The 21803-nt window shown below is 37.7% G+C and overlaps 1 long non-coding RNA gene across 2 annotated transcripts in view; it reads left to right on the top strand.

The window, feature by feature from the left end:
• The window catches only part of LOC117089654, a 182591-nt gene extending 166218 nt beyond the window's left edge, over window positions 1-16373 (top strand). For both annotated transcript variants that reach the window (XR_004439694.1, XR_004439695.1), the window contains one exon: window positions 9770-16373. This is a non-coding gene — a long non-coding RNA (uncharacterized LOC117089654). The remainder of the gene's footprint in view (window positions 1-9769) is intronic.
• Window positions 16374-21803: the final 5430 nt, after the last annotated feature.

Below are 21803 nucleotides of genomic sequence, written 5' to 3' on the forward strand. Positions count from 1 at the left end.
CGACTATTTTTGCTTCTTCCAAAATTTATCTTTCTATCTTTCCTAGATTAGTTAGTAATACTGACTAACACTACTAGCATTAATGGCTATGTGGGGTGGCTCACACCTGTAATCCCAGAACTTTGGGAGGCCAAGGCAGAAGGATTGCTTGAGGCCAAGAATTGGAGGCCAGCCTGGGCAAAATAAAAAATGAATTATTTGCCACTCTTCCTTTTTCAATGTATCCTCCTTCCTTGCTTCCCCATTGGTCACTAGACCTTGTCAAGTCCACCGTCTTCAAACAGTTCTTGCATCCCACCTGTCTTGCCTGTCTCCATTGTACGTACCACAGTCAAGGCTCTTATATTGCCTATTGACTACTAACTGATATTCCTGTCATTACTGTTTTCTGGAAAAGGTCCATTTCCTTTTATTGTTAACAAAGTGATCTTTGTAGTACATGCCCCTAGCCATTTCCTCTTCAGGTTAAGTGGTTCAACGGGCTCTTACCAATGTGGTCCAACCCTCACTCTGAATCTCATCTCCTGCCCCATGGGACTTCTTACCCTGCCTCACACTCACTATACACATGATGTTGCCTTTAATTAGAACCCTCTTCTTCCTCTTATCCTCCCAGAGTCTTTGACAACTGTCCTCTCTCCTCTGTAGTCTTTCTTAGATATCCTATCCCTCCTAACTCAAATTTAGTTATTCATAATTTGTGAGTCTCTGATATTTTGTGCATATTTCTTTTACAGTATCTAACCAATAATGCTATAATTCTTTGTCCACAAGTTTATTTTTCCTTAAGATCATGTGTTACAGGTACTAAGCACATTATTGGTATATTGTAGGTATTTACATTTATTGTATTTTTAGACATACATTTTATTTGCCTAAAACAAAAAACATTGCATAATGAATTGGCAAAGAATTTATTAAAAAGAATACTTAATACTGGAAAGTGTTTGAAACAACAAAGATTTATGGTCATCTAAGTGTTATTTAAATAAGGGAGGCTAAATGTGCATAAATATTTTCAAATATATTTCTGCAAATAACTGTCCAAAAATAACCCTAATCTATGAAGACTCAGATAATATAGAGTTCTGATATTCTATTGGAATAGAGTACTAGATATTTCAGGAAGTTCTATCCAGTAATGACAACAACTTTAAATATTTGAAACAAATTTCTTCCAAAATGACCCTTTGTATGGAGTGTGTTAATAAGTCTAAATTATAGACTCTTGAAATAAATCAAATCTTACAGTTGCTGGCAGTAGAAATTCTGTTTAAGAAAGCATTAAATCCTTTCCTAAGAGAGTAAATATGTATTAGATAGAGTATATAAAACACTCCATAAACGTTAGATAAATAAGGGAATTACTATCTCTGTATTTTTTATGGATTTAATTCAAAAGCAAAAGAAAAATTAATCCTTAAAATGCCTTAAATTGTTGTTTAAAATTAAAACTAATAAGGCATTGAAGGCATACAGCCGCTTCAGAATTCGAAAGAAAACTGGCACAGAATTTCATGGCTTTAAATAAGCATCTTGAAGATACTGCTTAATAGGAACACTTAGCCACACTTATTCAAACAGTAATTGTTTTCTAAACATTAGTGTAAGAAAGAATGTCTATCTAGATTTTATTTTTAAATCTTAGAGTGTTTTACAGTTTTCAGATTTCTCTCTTTTCCCTCCCTAGTACTCTTTTTGGCCAAATTATGTTTATGTCAGGACCCAAGAGAGAAACATCTTCTTTAAGTAACTCCCTATCTCCCCGCAACCTGCACACATGGAAATAGAATTAATTGATCCATAGGTTGCTGTTCCATTGCACTTTATGGACACCATTTATTATAGTTGCTGCTTAAAATTATTATTTTCTTATGCTAGACTAACAGCTCCATGCAGACAAAGGACCAAGCCTACTTTAAGGCAATGAGAACATGATTAAGGATAAACCTTAAAAGTTATCACGGTGGCATAGCAGCAAACTGGCAGAACACAAACAGTTTCCAGTAATATTTCTTTATTTGGGAAAAAAATATGGCAGTACCTTTCCCTGGCACTGTAGCATACAACTACAAAAATCCAAGCATTAGCATAACAGAAGCACTAAATAAGTATTTACTGGAGATCACTGAAAACTCTAACATAGAACTTTAGTATCCCCAAATATAGGTGGGTGAGGGGAGGAAGATACCTTAGGGGAAGTGGGAAAAATGTATGTTTTACTTATATGTGTGCTTAAGACAGACAAGGCATCATATAACTTGAAAAAATAGTAAATGTGTGTATTCCCCACTCTGAAAGCTTAGAGCCTATTGTTTCCTGGGGAAAACAAACTTATACTTAACCTTAAGCTGTTTTTCTCAACCTGAGATTGCGGAGAAGGCTTTGTATGGCCTTTTGAGGAAGAAATGTATATAACCTTCTGAGTTAAGGGGGAGGAAAATTTGGGCTCAACATAGCATGATGTGGACTGAGTTAATGTCACTTCCCAAGGCAGAATAAGAATCAGAAAGCTTTAAAGAACCAGGAAACCTGTCAAATCTCTAAAACAAAGGAACTTCTGGGGGGTTCTGGGACATTGTAGATATTCAAATTTATTATATTTTAGACATTTTGAAAATCTGGTGAAAAAAATAATATAATCTATTTACCAGAAAAGAACACTTATTTTTCTTGAAGCATTATGAAATTATAGGGTTTCCAGAAGTCCATCCATCCATGCATGTGAGGGTAAAGACTCCCAAGGAAGTCCGAAGCAACTCTAGCAGAAGCTGCTAGACTGGTGGGCTTTGAAAATAAGAGCAAATATGCCTTTCAGAGGCTGGGTGTAATCTTCCAGAGGCTGAGTGAGTCCTCCAGCAGCAACATCATATCAGCAGTTGGGAACTGAGCAAGTAGCTGCCAGATGCTAAAAGCATTTTGGGATTCCAAGCCAGAGGCAAACAACATAGAGCTATGTGAAGTGAGCTAGAAGTAGGAGGGTCAGAGTAGTGTTTCTCTGCTCTGATGGTCTGTTTAAATGGGGTTGCCTTGGGACAGAGTTTTGAGGCACATGAATGGGAATGGCTCTTAGAGTTCTCTCCTTGAAGAGAATTTGCCGTAAGGGAGCATAAATCTTTGAAACTGTTTTTTTTTATAGTCCAACATAGTTCCTGTTAACAATCTCATGAGAAGGCTAAATAGATAACTGTATTAGTCATGATTTTCCAGAGAAACAGAACTGAATAGATATACAAGGTGGGTGTATAACACGAATATACACAACATGCATTACATACACATGCACACACACATCACACAGATTTATTACAAGGAAGTGGCTCACACCATTAAAGAGGCTGAGAGAATTCCCAAGATCTGCAGTCAGCAACCTAGAGACCCAGGGGAGGTGATGGTGTAGTTCTAGTTCAAGCCCAAAGCCAGGAGAAGACCATAGTTTCAGCTCAAGACCATCAGGCGGAGAGAGCAAAGTCTCCTTTCCTCAGCCTTTTTGTTCTGATTAGGCCCTCAATGGATTGGATAAGACCGCCCATATTGGGGAGGGCAATTTGCATTACTCATTTTGCAGATTCAGATGTTAATCTCATCCAGAATTATCTTATACACACACACCCAGAATAATGTTTCACCAAATATCTGGGCACCCTGTAACCCAGTCAAGTTGGCATATAACATTAACCATCACATTGACCTTGAGTACAAGAGCAACCAAACAAATGTTTAGGGAGACCCAACCATAGCCCAGAGTACAACACGAAAAGACTTCAGACACTATTGCTATCTATTATAAATGTGGTTTAAAAAGCAGTCAAGAAGGCTTTTTTTGATATCATTCTTCTCTACCAAGAACAAACTAAATCAATAAAAAAAACTATGAACTGTTTCTTAGATTTTATTCCAAAATACAAATAAAAATGTATTATTTTTACATTTCCTAAGCTAGGCATTGAATGTCTATCAAGAATACGCTGCAATGTTGGTCTTGCAATGAATACACCGCAATTTCTGCCTTGCAACTCTTTTTGCAAAGAGTTGGTTTTTAAAAATTTGTTGTAAGTTTACTTCTGAAGTCATTATGATAGCCTAGGGGGTTGCACAATATTTATCTTGGCACAAGTTGTCTAATTTTTGCAAAAATGTAAGTATAATGCTATAACCCATCATATCATAAATTGAAAAAACTGGAAGCTTTTGAAGGAATTGTTTTTTCTTTTACTATTGCTCTGATTTTAACATGAGATTAAGAGTGATTCTAGAAAAGTATCTAATGTTTGGCCACTTAAGAATATACCTATCAGTGATTTTACAGTATTTGATAGTCTTCTAATTTATCTGTGAGTCACAGACACCAGAATTTAGTTAACTGACAGTTGTCTACACATGAGAAGGAATGATTTTAGTGGCAGAAATAATATGTAACTATCAAGAACTTAAATCATGCTCTATTTGATTTTAGATATTCTGTATGTTTGAATTTTGTTTTTTCATGTCAAACTTTGCTATGTTCTGCTGATACTCATCAAACTTTCTTCGTGATTACATATCAACTGCATAATGGGATTAAAATTCAGACCTTAAAGCCCTACCTAATATTGAGATATTAAATTTCAGAGGACTTTTAGATATTCCATAAAGTAAATACATCTGTGCAGTTAATTGAAAATTGAATATACACAGTAAATCCAACTTAAGAAAAACACTGATGGTGACATTAGTGAATTAAGGCCTGTAGGAACAGAGGGGAGCACAAATGTTTTCATTATCTCTACTATAGGTTTCCTCGCTAACATCCGCCCAGTATAACTCTAATGCCCTCGGTCCTTCGTCATGTAAGACTTTTTTTTTTTTTTTTTTTTTTTTTTTTTTTTTTTGAGACGGAGTCTAGCTCTGTCGCCCAGGCTGGAGTGCAGTGGCGCGATCTCGGCTCACTGCAAGCTCCACCTCCTGGGTTTACGCCATTCTCCTGCCTCAGCCTCCCGAGTAGCTGGGACTACAGGCGCCCGCCACCTCGCCCGGCTAGTTTTTTGTATTTTTTAGTAGAGACGGGGTTTCACCGTGTAGACCAGGATGGTCTCGATCTCCTGACCTCGTGATCCACCCGTCTCGGCCTCCCAAAGTGCTGGGATTACAGGCTTGAGCCACCGCGCCCGGCCCGTCATGTAAGACTTTAACGGCAAAAGAGAAGAGGACAAGATTTCATTTTTTTTTTTCTTTATTCTTGCATATTCCAGTTTATTCTATTGGTTAACCAAAAATAAAAAGATAAAACTTCAAAACAATCATGATAATTCGGTACGCTACAATAATTATTTTGAAGATGAATTAAACACATATCAAATGGTCATTAACTTGAACTTCCCAGATTTGAATTATTATTTCAAAAAGAGTTCATCTTTTTCTCTAAATCATCTTCAATTATCTTTTATACTCAATCTTCTCTAGGACTTTTAAATATTATTTAGCCAAGTAATTACTTGCTAGAAAAAGTGTAGGGCAGAAAAAAATGTAAGGATCAAAGGATTTTTGTTTTGTTTTTTGTTTGTTTGTTTGAGACGGAGTCACACTCTGTCACCCAGGCTGGAGTTCAGTGGCACAATCTCAGCTCACTGCAAGCTTCACCTCCCAGGTTCATGCCATTCTCCTGCCTCAACCTCCTGAGTAGCTGAGACTATAGTATCATGCCACCACACCTGGCTAATTTTTTATATTTTTAGTAGAGACAGTGTTTCACCATGTTAGCCAGGATGGTCTCGATCTCCTGACCTCGTGATCCACCCGCCTCAGCCTCCCAAAGTGCTGGGATTACAGGCACGAGCCTCTGCGCTCGGCCCATATTTGTTTTTTTAATAATGATTTAAGATAAAAATTCTCTGTGTCTCTTTTCCATTAGGTCCTGAAACCTGGAAGAGTAGCAGGGAAACGATTTTCATATCTAATAATAAAATTTATTCTGTGAACGTTTATAATATGTCTTAGCTTCTTAAGCATACTCCTGCTTTCTTTCCCAACCTCTTGATTTCTCTGTTACCTGTTCCCAATCAGTTCTTCCTCCTCCTTTTCTTTCTCAGCCTGACTTCCATTGATTTTTCTGCTGTGATGTTTTCTTTCCCAGGTGACACCCATGCTGCCTCCCTTTGTCAGGATCATGATACTCTTCGAGGAAATCCTTTATATCCCAAGTTTTCTTTCTCAATACCTCCTTCTTCCTAATTATTTCTTTCTAATTTCCACATATTTTGAGGTCCATACTCCTTCAAGCTTCCTGCCAGTGGGAACTTCTTTCATTCTACCTCAGTTATGGGCCCAAAAGACAAATTAATGGCAAATTTATTCAATACCGGCTGTGCATTTCATGGCAGGGGAGCTGGTAATAGGTCACAACATCCAGAAATCACTTTAACAGCGGAACATCTGTCATGATCAGGGGCCAGGCCCTGTCTGTGCTTGGCGCCAGGCCTGCAGCACCAATTTATAACTCCCTTTAAGGCCCCTGGCTTCTGATATAATCACTGATAGAGGGTGCGCAGTGTCAACCACAATTAATTCCCAAGTTCACCTTCCATTCCCAGGAACCAGACTATTGACTAACAGAATGTTTTACCCAAAGGATTAAAATCAACTATGCTTAAGGAATATTATCTATAAAACTCTCACTGGTAGGGCTAGCAAAAGGCCAATATGAATTGGATTATTTTTAGCTTGATGACAACAATTTGAGACAAAAGATAATTTGAATCTTCCCAGAAGGAAGTGCCTCTATCTTTAAACTGAAAAGCTCAAGGAGTAGAAAACAAAATTAAGAGCTGTAGAAAGACTATGGATTGTGAAATTTTTATTCATGAATCACTGTCACTGAGTATGGTTTTGTATTTCTTAATCTGAAGAGAATTTTGGAGAATAAAGCAGTGACTAAGAAAAAACTGGGATTGCAAAGCAGGCATTGTATCAACAGCGGAATTCCAGGGTAATAGTGGAAAACAGCACACACTGCTTACAAAGTCAGATTGTTTTTCCATCGAAATTCCCTTTTAGGAGATCTGTCAATCAAGCAAACTCCATTCATTTTTTAAAAGATAGTTAGATGCCGTCTAAAAGTGCAGTCTTTCCAACTTTACCCATCTTTTTTATTGCAATCTAATAGTTGTCTTACATATCGGGATAAAATTTAACCTCCCCCAAATATCACAGAGGGTATAATATTATGTAAAATAACTTCAAACGAAATAATCCTAAATTTAAGAAAAATCTAAAAACATTAACTTACAGGATGTAGAGGTGCCATATTCATTCATATTTATAGAATGGATCCTCATAAATGTAATGCATTCCAAAGACGGAATATAACATGACTAACCTGAGGGTCCTCAAGTTTTCAGGACTTTGGAATTGGCCTTTTCTTTAATTTCCAAATAAAAATAATTCAGCTCTCCATCCTGCATGATTGCAGTCATGCATGCCTCCTTTCACACTCCACTTCCTTAATTTTACTAAGAACCTTGCAGAATGCTTATATATTCCACTTGCCCACCTTCAGTGTCACTACTCACTTCTTGCTCTTTCAAGTCACTTTCTTTGTTGCTGGCCAACTCATAGAATTCAAGTACTGGTGGCATCTCTTGAAAACATGCTGCTACTACTTTCCTGTCAGCCTCAGAAGAGAAAACAGCTACACTCATCATGAGCTTAGTAAAACTGTGGTTAAAAAACTGCCTTGAAATCTTCTTCAGCAAAGTTTAATGCAGGCTTCAATGATTAATAAGGCTTACTTATAAATTTAAGTATCAATAAAGGAATCACAACAAAGAAAAAAATTTAAGGTCAGATATTATTAGTACTAAAAAAGGCCACATGCCATGCCTTTTTTTTTCAGAAGTTCCCTGGTTGTCATCTCCTTCCTTTCCCCTGGACCCTAAGGCTGAATCCCAGACCTTGGCAAATCAGAGTCTTTTACTCTGTCTCTTATCATACCCCATTGACCTTGTCTTTTACTCCTGTCAGCCAGCACCCAGGGGAAGCAAGGAGTTAGCTAGTCTAACAATCTCTCAGAACTGCCTGCTTAGTCAATGGATGCTGTCCTTTTTACTACCGAGCAGAGCAATTTTTTCTCTTTGTGTAAACCTCTTTCATCAGACATACTCTGAACTTTACCTTTTCATAAGCGATATCTGTGTTAAGGCATTTTTCCCAAATAAAGTGTCTTCACTCTACTCAAAACTGAATTTTGCTTTACCCAACCTCCTCTCAACACAGAATTCACAAATAGTTAAAATGTTTTTTCCTACTGCATGTGCATGAAATCACTACAATCTATAGAAATATGTTCTTGGGGTTCAGCAGTATTAGACATGTCTAATTTTTGAAGGAGATGAAAATAAAGGGAGGTATGGACAGAGGAAGAAAGAGAAGGCAAAAGTTCTAGAGCTTGGAACACACCTGTAGTCCCAGCTACTCAGGAGGCTGAGGCAGGAGAATGGTGTGAACTCAGGAGGCGGAGCTTGCCCTGAGCCAAGATCATGCCACTGCACTCCAGCCTGGGTGACAGAGGGAGACTCCGTCTCAAAAAAAAAAAGTTCCAGAGCTTGAAAAGAAAAGAAAACAGGCCGGGCGCGGTGGCTCAAGCCTGTAATCCCAGCACTTTGGGAGGCCGAGACGGGCGGATCACGAGGTCAGGAGATCGAGACCATCCTGGCTAACACAGTGAAACCCCGTCTCTACTAAAAAAAAAAATACAAAAACTAGCCGGGCGAGGTGGCGGGCGCCTGTAGTCCCAGCTACTTGGGAGGCTGAGGCAGGAGAATGGCGTAAACCCGGGAGGCGGAGCTTGCAGTGAGCTGAGATCCGGCCACTGCACTCCAGTCCGGGCGACAGAGCGAGACTCCGCCTCAAAAAAAAAAAAAAAAAAAAAAAAAAAAGAAAAGAAAACGTAGTTAAGAAGGGAAACAATGTCTTGCAAAATATAACTGGGACTTTGCTATCCTACATACGATTAGGAAATGTCCAGGTAGTGTTCATATGTGTGTGTGTATGTGAGTATAATATACCAGGCTGTGCTGAATTCAGTATTATGCATAACAACAAAACCACACTTTTATGCCATTAACTGTAAGTTTAAATAAATGTAAAAATTCTCATGGGGTTCTACTTATATCTGTCAAATTATTCACTTTTTGTAATGATAAGTTTACATGTTTCTCTCTGTCACTAGACTGGACTTTCTGGGATTATAATCATAGCAACTGCAAAAAAAAAAAAAAAGAAAAAAGAAATTCTCATGAATTACTAGATAATGAAATACCAAAAACACAGCAAATCCTCCTGTATTAGTCCATTCTCATATTGCTATAAAGAAATGCTCAAGACTGGGTATTTTATAAAGAAGCTTAATTTCTTTATAATTGGCTCACAGTTCCCCAGACTATACAGGAAGCATGACACCAGCTTCTGAGGAGGCCTCAGGAAGCCTTTATTCATGGCAGAAGGTAAGGTGGGAGCAGGCACTTCAAACAGCCAAAGCAAGAGAAAGAGATGAAGAGAGGGGGTGCCTCACACTTTTAAACAACCAGATCTCATGGGAACTCACTCACTACAGTGAGGACAGTACCAAGGGGATGGTATTAAACCATTGATGAGAAACGCCCACCCCCACGACGATCCAATCACTTCCTAACAGGCCCCATCCAACACTGGGGATGACATTTCAACACGAGATTTTGACAGGGACACATATTCAAACTATATCACCCCCTTCTTCCTTTTTTTTCTTTTCTAGGTTAGAGGCAGAGCAAAAGCCAGAAGAGGAGAGAATCTCTGTCCTGATATTTTCCAGCCACTTGCTCCAGCTTCCTCACATTAGGGTGTGACTCCAAGGTCATTTCACCAGGCTGACTCTTGATCACTGGGTTGCCAATGGATGGGGAATCCAGCCCAGAGTGCCAGAACAGAAGCAAGACAAGCATCCACAACAAAAACAAAATATACAAATGGGACTTCATTAAACTAAGAAGCTTCTGCACAGCAAAATAAATAGTTAACAGAGTAAACAGAAAATCTACAGCATAGAAGAAAATACTTGCAAATTATACCTTCAACAAATGACTCATCCAGAATTTACAAGGAACTCAATGAGAAACAAACGAATCCCATTAAAACCTGGGCAAAGGACATGAACAGACACTTCTCAAAAGAAAAAATACAAGCAACCAACTAACATATGAAAAAATAGAATTTACGTTTACAGGTCTCTCCCTCTTCCCCATGTCTCCTCCACTAATCCCATCTCCCGCCTGTGCCATTTTACAGACACTGAACATCCAAATATTTACGCAATAGGAAGAAACAGGAGACATTTTTATACTTGGTGTGTTTTTGCCACCCTAGCAATGATTCTCCCCGTGACCCACACTCATGACATTAGCACAGGAACTCCCTCAGTAATAAGTGCCTGAGGGTTTGATTAGCTCAAAGAATGTTTGAAACTTACGTGTACTTCAGTAAACACAACTTCATTGAAGGCTTCCTTTTACTTGGTAAGACCAGGTATAGGTAAGAATAAGATAATGAGATTGATTTGGAGAAAAAGTTCTTCAGAGAATCCTCAAAGGGAATGATTCTGAGAGAATCAGCAATTTGTCCAAGGCCACATAAATAGTGAGCATCAGGACTAAAACTCAGGCCCCCAGATTCCCAAATGAGTACACTTTAACACATGCCAGTGACCCTCAAATTCTGATGTGCAAAAGATTTATCAACAGTGATAGTGAGACCCCATCTCCACACAAAAAATTAAAATTTATTCAGGCGTGGTGTTGTGCAACTGTAGTCCCAGCTGCTCAGGAGTCTGAGGCAGGAGGATTGCTTGAGCTCAGGAGTTCAAGGCTAAAGTGGGCTATGATTGTGACACTGCACCTCAACCTGGGTGATAAAGCAAGACCTTGTCTCAAAAAGAGAAAATACCAATGGGGCTCTCTAAAACCTGCAAGCTTCTTTGACTCATCCTCAGAGAATCCTGTTTGGGAGAGTGGGACCTGGGAATCTGTACTGCTACTGAGCTCCCAGTGATTAGAGCAACACTCTGGGGAAGTGAAAAGGGCATCTGGTTGCTGAAGAGGGCATCAATTTTGCTCCTGGTATTTATAGACATTTTCATTCTATCCTTGGTTATTCTCTCACATTTTCCCCTTCAGCAACAGTCTCATAATTAAGATTAACTTAGCAACAAGTAGAAATCATGTTTAAACCAGAGACATGATAAACTCTATGTAGTATTTTGGGTGAGGGTAAGTATGGAAAAGTCAGTCTCCCTCCTAATAAGACGGCATGTCTTTCAAAGAATTACACAAGCATTGCCTAAATATATGCCCATTTAAAAATTTAAACATTAAACAGTGAGAAGAAGATAAATGAAAAGTGAATTTTTCCCTTCACCCCTCCCCTAATCTCGCCCTCTACCCCGAGTTACTCCTGCTAACCAATGGTTATGGACCCTTCAGTATTTTCTATACAACGACATACACAAGCATCTGTGGCCCTTTTGCCCTTTTGCTTTTGAAAAGTTATGTTTATAAAAGGATCAAGGCATTTTTTTATGATATAGGTGACAGAAGATGATCTCACCACCACAGTATCAAACTTAAATTAAGGGCACTTCAAGATGCATGATTATTACTGGTAATTGCAGCATCAACTTTTGACGTTTTTAGAAATGAAGACTTCCTGGACCTTACTCACCTCCTCAGATACATGTTGGTCAGTAAGTGATATTCATCAGTCATATAAAAAAATACCCGTGAGGATGCTAAAGGAAGAGGAAAAGGCTGGCAGTCACATCGTGTAAACTTGTGAACACTCTTATAGTCCTCACTTGAGCACAAGGTGCTAAATTAATTCACCTCATTGCAAGTTCTGCAGGACTGAGAATGTTTCCATGAGAAGGGTTGGATGGGGTGGGGCTGAGGGTACAATGAAGGATGCTTCTATGCATTCATATAAAATGTACAGCATTCACTCTGCTTTCTCACCCTCAGCATTCCACTGAAATGGCTCTTGCAAAGATTACCAAGAAATCCTAGTTGCTAAACTTTATCTTCTTGACTTTGGTGGCATTTGCTGATTGACCGTTTCTTCCTTCTGCAAAGATTCCTCCTCCCTTCCTTCTCCTGTGGTTCTGATGAAACTGAGTATTCAATCTCTGTTTTACAGATTTCTCTTTAATATTCACATCTCTCAGGGTTCCATCCTGGAAACCTAGGATGCTTTTATGCTTGTTTTTTATCCTCTATCTAACAGAGCTGATAAAATCCTATACTCTCAGCAATGACATCCAAATTTGCATCAACAGCCCCATTTTTGCATTGAGCTCAAGGCCCCCCCTTCTGCATAACCACCAGCATCTCAAACATGGCATGTCTAACAGGAAATGGAAGTCTTCCTCCTCACTTTCTCACCAACCCTGCTCCCGCCACCCCATGTATTACTCATATCAGTTAAGGATAAACCAGCATATCAGTTCTTCACATTAGAAATGGCATTGCCATTTCTCACTCCTCCTCTTACCTTTTCTTTGCATCAGTCAATCATCAACTCCTATGAAGTCCACCTCTAAAATATTTATTTACTCTTTCACTTCCTCTCTCCTCCCATTGCTAATACCCTGGTCCTTGTCATTGTCACTTGGAGCAAAGGATGCCCTTGAAGGCATCCCTATGTGGAATCTCTGTCCACTTCCAATCCCAAACATTTTGCACCAAAATGCCAGAAGCTTCCTCAAATGCCAGAATCTTTCTCATATATGCTTTTGACCATCCATTTCCTTCAGCCAGAGTGTTCTTCTCTGCCAAAAAAAGTCCTTCAGAATGTAAAGTAAATACTTTCTCTTCTATAAATCTATGCCTGGCATCATTTCTCCACACCTCCTCATAAACAGTGAGACCTTCCTCTGTGCTTCCACTGTGCATCTACCTCTAACAGGGCACATTCTAACCTCATCTGGCCAACATGTTAGTAAGTGCTCATAACAATATATTGTGATAACACACATCATTTCAAAACTCTACTCACTCTAGCAAACCTACTAAACTGAGAACTCTGGTGTTACAAAGACACATTTTTGAACCCTAGTACCAGATCTAAACCCTATCCTCCAAAATCTGTTCATTTGTTCTTTCATTTATTTATATATCCAGTAACTATCAAGTACCTACTGTGTGCTAGACATGGCTCTAGGTGTTAGGGATAGAGCAGTGAGCAAGAGAGATAAAAATCCTGACCTCCTACTGCTTACATTCTAGTGATAAAAACAAATAGACAAATATATAACTAGAATATATCATATTCCAGGCAGCAACAGGTGTTAGGGAGGAATATCAAGTAGAAAAGGGAATCGTGTTGGGATATGGTTAAGGGTGGGGTTATTCTAAATAAAGCAGTCAAGAAAGAGCTTAAGATATCATAATTCTAGTTTGTACTCTAGGGACAGCTTCCTATAAAATCCAGGGAAAGTAGGACACTGAGCCTATGTTTCAGTCCCTTACAAAAAACAGTGGGGTGAATAAATGGTATATAATGGTTTGGAACCCAAAGTGCCCTTCATCTTGCCACCATTTCCCATGGATTCATGAGAAGTATGAATAGACAGAAATGTTTTCAACAACAGAATACAGTTATGGGTCATATGTCTCTTGGGAGAACTTTGGACTTTATAATGAAGAGAAACCTTGCAGCCTTAGGGCCTTATGGGGAACTTCAGAGACGTTATGTTAGTGAGAGAGTGTGGTGTCCAGAAAGAGACCAAGACACCAAGCTAATGTGAGTGGGATCACCAGAAGAACCAATCCTATATCCTGACTAATGTTAAGTGGTAGAATCTGACGAAAGCAACAGTAGTACCCAGGACAGCTGGCAAAGCCCAGCAGACACCACAGTTTCTACTGGAAAAAGCCTGGAACAAAAGAGGGAAGAAATGGTAAATGCCCACAGGAAGCAATGAATAAAGTTGGCACATAAGCACATGTGAGATACCTCTTGGGTTTCCAGAGAATTTTTAGAAGGGTGCTTTAGAGAGATTTTGTATCCTTTATCATTAGGAAGTGGAGGTGGTATGGAACCAATCAAAGCATGTTATCAAAAACAAGCTTGGACCTGAACGCTCCAGTCAGGCTGAAGAAGGCTTGGTAGCCTGAAAAAGCAGAAGTAGCCCAGTTCTGGAACAAGAAAATAAATGGGTAATAGTCTTAGGGAGGGTGTCTCTTAAATTAATATTTTTATTTTTTATTTATTTATCTCTTTCTTCTCTACATAGGAGACATGGAGCCTACTTACAAACTAGATCCAATTCCATGAAATCCAATGTTTTTACATAATTAATTTTATGTATACTAGTTTTTCAAATGTGCCAACAATTTTTATGGTATCAGGCTGACATGTAGCTTTAGAAAATATTATTTCCAGAATTATACACATGACATTGCATTACAACAAACAAAAGTCATTTTTAAATAGGAATATTCTAATGAAGAAGTGTTTTGTTTCATTCTCTAACAAAATTTAGATTCTTTAAATACCATATTCAGTTATTTCATTGACATTCTGGTGGGCTTTCCTGGGTTTCTCTTACTGAATAATAAATTATCAGGGATTATTAAAACAAGTTTCATTACTCAAGCTGTATCCGAAGGTCAGACTTATATAGAAATTGATTGGCATCCTAGGGACAGTTATTTTGAAGAGATTTATTTAGTAAGTGATGAAAGCTACAGTCATCATGTAATTTTGAATTTTTTTACCATTATTTAGAACTTAAATTTATTTCTGGAAATAAAATGATATAAAGCAAGAATTGTATGACAAATTCACAAATGTAAACACTGACACTTCCTATTCTATCATTCTAGACTGTGAACTAAATAATATCCTTGCAATAGTATATTATAATTATAAATGATATCATGTGGAATGATAGATTGCTCCAAAGAAGGCAGAACATTTATGGGGGGCAGGGAAGTGAGAGAGAGAGAAAGAGAGAGAGAGAGAGAGATCCTGCTAACAAAATTTAGATCCTTTAAATACCATATTTAACTATTTCATTGACATTCTGGTGGGCTTCCCTGGGTTTCTCTTACCTAATAATAAATTATCAGGGATTATTAAAACAAGTATCATTACTCAAGCTGTATCCAATCCTGCTACATTCTATTTGTTCAAGCATTCACAAAGGTCCTTCAAGTTTTAAAAACTGTGTCTAGAGGAGCGATAAACTACCTCTTGGTTGGAAAGTTACAAGGGTCTGTCGGACCAGGAATATTGCTATAGCCATTTTTGGAAAATACTATCCACAACAATGAGATCTCTTAATTAACGTACTTGAGATTACTTTGAACTCACAGTACAACTGCAAATAATTTATTTTAGCCTATTTAAATGTTTCCAAAAATGAAGTTGAATGTAGAAATAAAATTGTAGGTTAATCTGAAAGAGAAACTTAGTCAAGTGCATTTTTAAAAGGAAAGATTTCAGCATGATGAAAATGTACTATTTTGGTTATTCATTTGGTCACATCTAATTGGTCAATAAATAAAACCTATACTTTTGGTTGTAAATATGTGGGTGAATAACAGGTAGCTATAACCATACCTGCCTTGCTGTCTCTCCAACACTCTAACATATATGCTTAGTGTACGTATGCATTTATATATACTCAAATATGTACACACATATGTGTATATTGTCCTTTTAAGCTAATTCAGGAATGCCATTTTTAATAAATAAATGCATTTTATTAGAACTTAGATCATGGTTAATTTATACAGAGTGAAAATTTTAAGAAGTTGCACTAGATTCTAGATTTAAAGAAACTATGCTCTTTGCAATTAAAGTCACTTCTATAGGATGAATTGTGTCCCCTCATCCAGATTCATGTCTTTAAACCCTAACACCCAGTAACTCAGAATGTGACTGTATTTGGAGATAGGGCATGCGGTAATGAGTTAAAATGAGGTCACTGAGGAAGACTTTATTCCATTCTGACTGGTTTTCTTATAAGAAGTGGAAATTTAGATACACGGAGAGCCACCAGCTGTGCACAGACACACTGTGATGAGGCAGCAAGAGGATGGCCATCTACAAACCAAGGAAGACAAAACCACTCTGCTGGCACTTTGATCTTGGACTACCATCCTCCAGAATGTGAGAAAATAAATTTCTGTTACTTAAGCCACCGAGTCTGCATTACTTTGTTACAGAAGCCCTAGCAAATTTAGAATACAATCACTCACTTTACTATTTGAATGCATGAATGAGGCCTAGCATGGTAGCTTTCACCTGTAATCTCAGCACTTTGGGAGGCTGAGGCAGGCAGGTCATTTAAGTCCAGGAGCTTGAGACCAGCCTAGACAACATGGCAAAACCCCATCTCTACAAAGAAATAAAAAGTTAGCCAGATATGGTGGCACATGCCTGTAGTCCCAGCTACTTGGGAGGCTGAGGCATGAGAATAATTTGAGACCAGGATGTAGAGGTTGCAGTGAGCCATGATCAGGCCATTGCACTCCAGCCTGGGCGACAGAGCAAGACTCTGTTTCAAAAAATAAATAAATAACTAAATAAATAAATATGAAATTATGTATCTCTAATATGTTTCTAAATATTCTGTCACAAATTTTCGCTCTCAAAAATTTAAATACAAGAGAGAAAAGTCTATTATCTTTCAAGTACTATGTCTTCATTAATTTCTCTCCTACCTTTGGGTCCTTCATACACTCTTATGTAAGGTCTTCTGGCACTGTGTGTTTGTGATCCTTTTATAAAATACAGTTCTGAGTATATTCGAAGCATTTCTTATTACTTTGATTTCCTAGAAAAAGCACAAGATAGAGTTAAGATTAGAAGTTTCATTATCTTTAACAAACTTTAGATTGATTTAAAGATCTTTAATGATCTTAAATCATTAAAAATAATTAAAGACCTTTAAGTCAACCTAAAGTTTAAACATAATTTTGGTTATAATCTTTTTTTTTTAATAAAAGTCAAGGCTATAGGGTCAAGCTCAGAGCATTTGAGATCTGAGTTACTAGTCATGATGGACTTTTGCACCCCTCTGTGATTACTAATGCATTGTCTTCTCTGCACAACGGTGATGCTACTATCACATAATCAATGTTGAAGCATAACCTGTAGGCAGAAACAACAATTATGATACCTTTGTTCCCACTGAAGAAGGAAAAGTATACTTATATCTACTTAGAGCTGCAAGCAATTTTGTTTGCATTTTGTGTATATATGTTGATATGTGTCTCTATATTTGTGTTGGCATATCAATTAAGAATAGTGTATTCATACGTTTTCATGCAGCTGATAAAGACATACCTGAGACTGGGAAGAAAAAGAGGTTTAATTGGACTTACAGTTTCACATGGCTGGGGAGGCCTCAGAATCATGGCAGGAGGCGAAATGCACTTCTTAGATGGTGGCAGCATGAGAAAACGAGGAAGCAAAAGCAGAAACCCCTGATAAGCCCATCAGATCTCACGAGACTTGTTCACTATCACAAGAATAGCATGGGAAAGACCAGCCCCCATGATTCAATTACCTCCACCTGGGTCCCTCTCAACAACACATGGGAATTCTGAGAGATACAATTCAAGTTGAGATTTGGGTGGAGACACAGTCAAACCATATCAGATAGATTAAACCACTTATGAGGTTAGTAACTCAGTATAAGTTCCTTATTCTAAGCCACTGTTCCCTCATCTATAAACTGGGCTAATAAAACACTGTTTCCAAAACCTTGGACAATGTGATTAAATCAGAAAACATGTTCAAAACTCTTTGCAGAGCAGCTCATCCATTGCAAGAGGTCAATGAATGATAGCAACTATGAGCTTTTATTGCCATAAAGCTCAGACATTGGATTCTTCAAAGGCAGAGACTATAGTTATCTGGGGAAAGCATCATGCCTGGCATTGCAGACTCTTAATGATAGTGGAGGTTACATTCAGCTGGACTGAGCTAAAATAGATAAATATTATATTTACACAATGCTGTAAATTTCTGTCACTTCCTAAAAGTATTTTGATATTGCAAAGAAAAAAATATCAAATATTAAGGTATTTAACTGGGTAGGTGAAACAAACTATATTGAGGAATCAAAGTCAGTTCAGGCTGAATTCTATAATCCCAACACTTTTCAACAATATAGAGTCAGTAACCAATTACTCTATTCTAAATAGACATGTTTCACAGAAAATTTAATGTTTTTTTTATACTCCAATTTATTTTGTTGATCAAAATATTTATCTTTCCATAGTTATTTAGAGTGGATACATTTGATTTGTGATTTTTAAAAATTTCAGTTTTCTTTTTGAAAAAAGCAAAACATTTTGTTAATTTTCAACTTTCATGGGTCTGAAATCAGTTCAAAGCTCAAAACTGATAGTGGCACAAGTTCACTCAATTTAGCACAAGTGTGTTCTCTCTGTTCCTCTCTGAATGTTACAGATAATTCATCTTTTTTCACATTCAAAAAACTCAGGATAAGAACGCATCATAAACTCATAAGATTTTCAAAATATCATTTGATTGCATATTTCTTCTTATAGTTTATTCTAACACAGGATTTCTGGAAAAGTATGCCAGACCTATAGAACAGCAAAAAACCCAAAAAACAACAAACAAACAAACAAACAAAAACAAGAAAAAGGTGTAATGGGAAGATCACTAGGATAGGATTCAGGAATTCAGATTCCAGCCCTGACTTCCCTATTTAAAATTACATCATCTCTGGTTAATATCACTAAAGTTCTTTGGATCTCATCCTCCTTTTCTGGAAGGTGAGAATTATGATGTATGCATGCCCTTATCTATTAAAATGTGATTATGCTTTGAAAAATCGGCCGGGCGCGGTGGCTCAAGCCTGTAATCCCAGCACTTTGGGAGGCCGAGACGGGCGGATCACGAGGTCAGGAGATCGAGACCATCCTGGCTAATACGCTGAAACCCCGTCTCTACTAAAAATACAAAAACTAGCCGGGCGAGGTGGCGGGCGCCTGTAGTCCCAGCTACTCGGGAGGCTGAGGCAGGAGAATGGCGTTAACCCAGGAGGCAGAGCCTGCAGTGAGCTGAGATCTGGCCACTGCACTCCAGTCCGGGCGACAGAGCGAGACTCCGCCTCAAAAAAAAAAAAAGAAAAATCATAAGCACAATTCAGATATGAGATGATATTCCTGTATATTGTCTGCCGTGGCATGTATTTTTCTCTATAAAAGTAAGTACTAAGTTAATGCCACCAATAGATCTTGCATGAATTTAATAATGTAGCTCTAATATTTACTGCATGCTTATTATGTAGCATTTATTGTCTGCTTAAGAATTAGGGACCTTAAATACATTAACACTTAATCTTCGAAATGCCACTACTATAGGTAGTCATTGTTATCCTCATTTGAGAGAACAAAAACCACTAGGAGCATTAGTTCTGTATGTTTTGTCCCCATGTGCAGAAAAATGTTCTAGAATGGAGCAGTGAAGCATTATTATTTCCATTTAAGAGATGAAGCCTCTGAGACATAGGGGTTAAGTTGGCCAAAGTCAAACAGAAGGTTACTGTCACACAGAGGCCCCAATACTACTGTGAGGCAAGTACTGGGAGTTAAGAAGCTGCCATGAATTTCCCAGGTAGAAAGTGGTAGAGCCAGGCCTTAAACTGAGGTCTGTGTATCACAAAGCTGATGTTATTTCTACTGTGGCACAGTGTAAAACGATCTATGTTAGATAAGCAAAGTGCTACCTCCTTTCATTTAATAAGCCATTGTAAAATAATCGTATTGTGTTTTACAACTTCCTTGTTCACTTTCTCCTCCCTCCTTGGCTAGAAAGCTCTTTCTCTCTTCTTCTAACTGATTTAACTGGTCTCCAAAAGTCAAACTGGCTTTATTTATTTATTTTTTCCAGAGAGGAAGATTTATGTACCATTATCTATTTTTTTTTTTCCAGCCCTGCTTAGAGTTCAAGGATTTCTTCCTTAGCAATGCTAGATCTTTGATGCATTCGATTTAAGAGAAAAGTTTCAGTGCAAGGATAAATTGACAAAAAACTTTTCATTGAAGTTCAAATAGAAAAACTTTGTACCATAGCAAATAATCCAGATTTTAGCCAACTCTCTTTGTTCACAATGTCCTACGGTGTAGGCTATTTTTTAGTGAACCTTCTCTCCAGGAATCCTTCTTTCTTCAAATACCTTTTTTAGGTTCACTGTTAGTGCTTTAATACCTTGACTACCTATTTCTGCTCAACGCAAACTTTTTAGTTTCTCTTTTTCTAGTTAACACCATTGGAAATCAGATGAAAGGCAGCTTCTCACTTTGCACTGATAGTTGATCAAGATAAGCCCACACAAAGGTTACAGAGATGATATTGTTCAAGTTATACTAAGGTCAGTAACCAGTAACCCAATAATGGGGATTAGGAGAAAATCAGTACAGATAATCTTCAGCTTCCAATGTCTGCACCAAAAAGGTCCAGTGCTAGCCTATTTCCTTTACTCTACATAAAGGAACCTCGTTTTGCTTTCGGAGCCCTTCATTGTCATGAAATCAGTCATTGAATCAAAGTCCTTAAGGACATTTTCCACGCTGTAAATACTTCTTTGAAAGGTGTCTAATTATCCTGTAGTCCGGGTAGCTATCCAGCATGCCCTAGGATGAGACAAGTTACTTTTTTACCTTTTGACTACATAAGGAAACTCTGCAATGTAAATACTATGCTGTATTATCAGAAATGTTTAACTGACTTCCTAGCTCATAAATGTTCCCATTTAACAACAAAGTACTGTTAAGGGATACACTAAAATATTATGGTTAAAAGAATGGATTTTTAGAGTCACTCAAATACCAGCTGAATCCCAAATTGGCCACTTTCTAGCTCTGTGACCTAGAGTAGTCACTTAAGTACCCTTGTGACTTAGTTTCCTCATCTGCAAAACAGGGTAATTTTACCCATCTCATAGATGGATTTGATCATCTTATTTCCTTTCTCTAAATAATGACAATGATAAGCACCACATTATTCACAGTAAGCTTACCAAAATCAAAACCAAAACAAACAACAATAGCATTCTTAGCAGTGTTGTGAGGACTATTGTAGAGCACACCTTTTCGGTGCAGACATTGGAAGCTGAAGATTCAACAATATATGGAAAGTACTTAGTGCTTGGTAAATGCTCCCTAAACAATTATGAACTGATCTTAAGTCTATTTACTATGCATAATTCTTAGGTTATTTACAGTATATTATTTGGCTACCAGACCATAGAGAAAGCAAATCATAGATCAAATTCTCTCACAAATGTAGACATGACTAACCAATACATTGACAAGTGGACACAAGTCAGGTCATACAAAATATTATTTAAAGCTTGAGTAAGTCCCAGTTCTTGGTACAGTTAAGTGCTCCCTTTAACATCTGAAGTGAAAAATTCACTCAACACAAACATATCCTTAGAGTTTCTCTCAGTCAATGGCTAGAACCAGTTTGTTTAGGGCTCATGTCCTTAGCATCACTTTTATTGCTACAAGCTTCAGGCCTCCCTGGATTCTTACACCCTGGTCATGTTTATGTCTCTAAAAGAAGTTTAACCAATCCACATATTCTTAAGAACTTTAATCTTACCAATTAGAGCTCTCTTTTTACATTAATGATGCTGATCAGTCAGTCACTATTTTCACCTCTAAAAAACCATTTTCCCATATAGCATGCTATTCATGAATAATATCTATTAATAACATTCTTATTTTGAACATACTTCCAACATCTGT

Source organism: Trachypithecus francoisi, unplaced genomic scaffold (genome assembly GCF_009764315.1).
Source record: "Trachypithecus francoisi isolate TF-2019V2 unplaced genomic scaffold, Tfra_2.0 Lachesis_group11, whole genome shotgun sequence".
In the NCBI taxonomy this organism is placed as follows: domain Eukaryota; kingdom Metazoa; phylum Chordata; class Mammalia; order Primates; family Cercopithecidae; genus Trachypithecus; species Trachypithecus francoisi.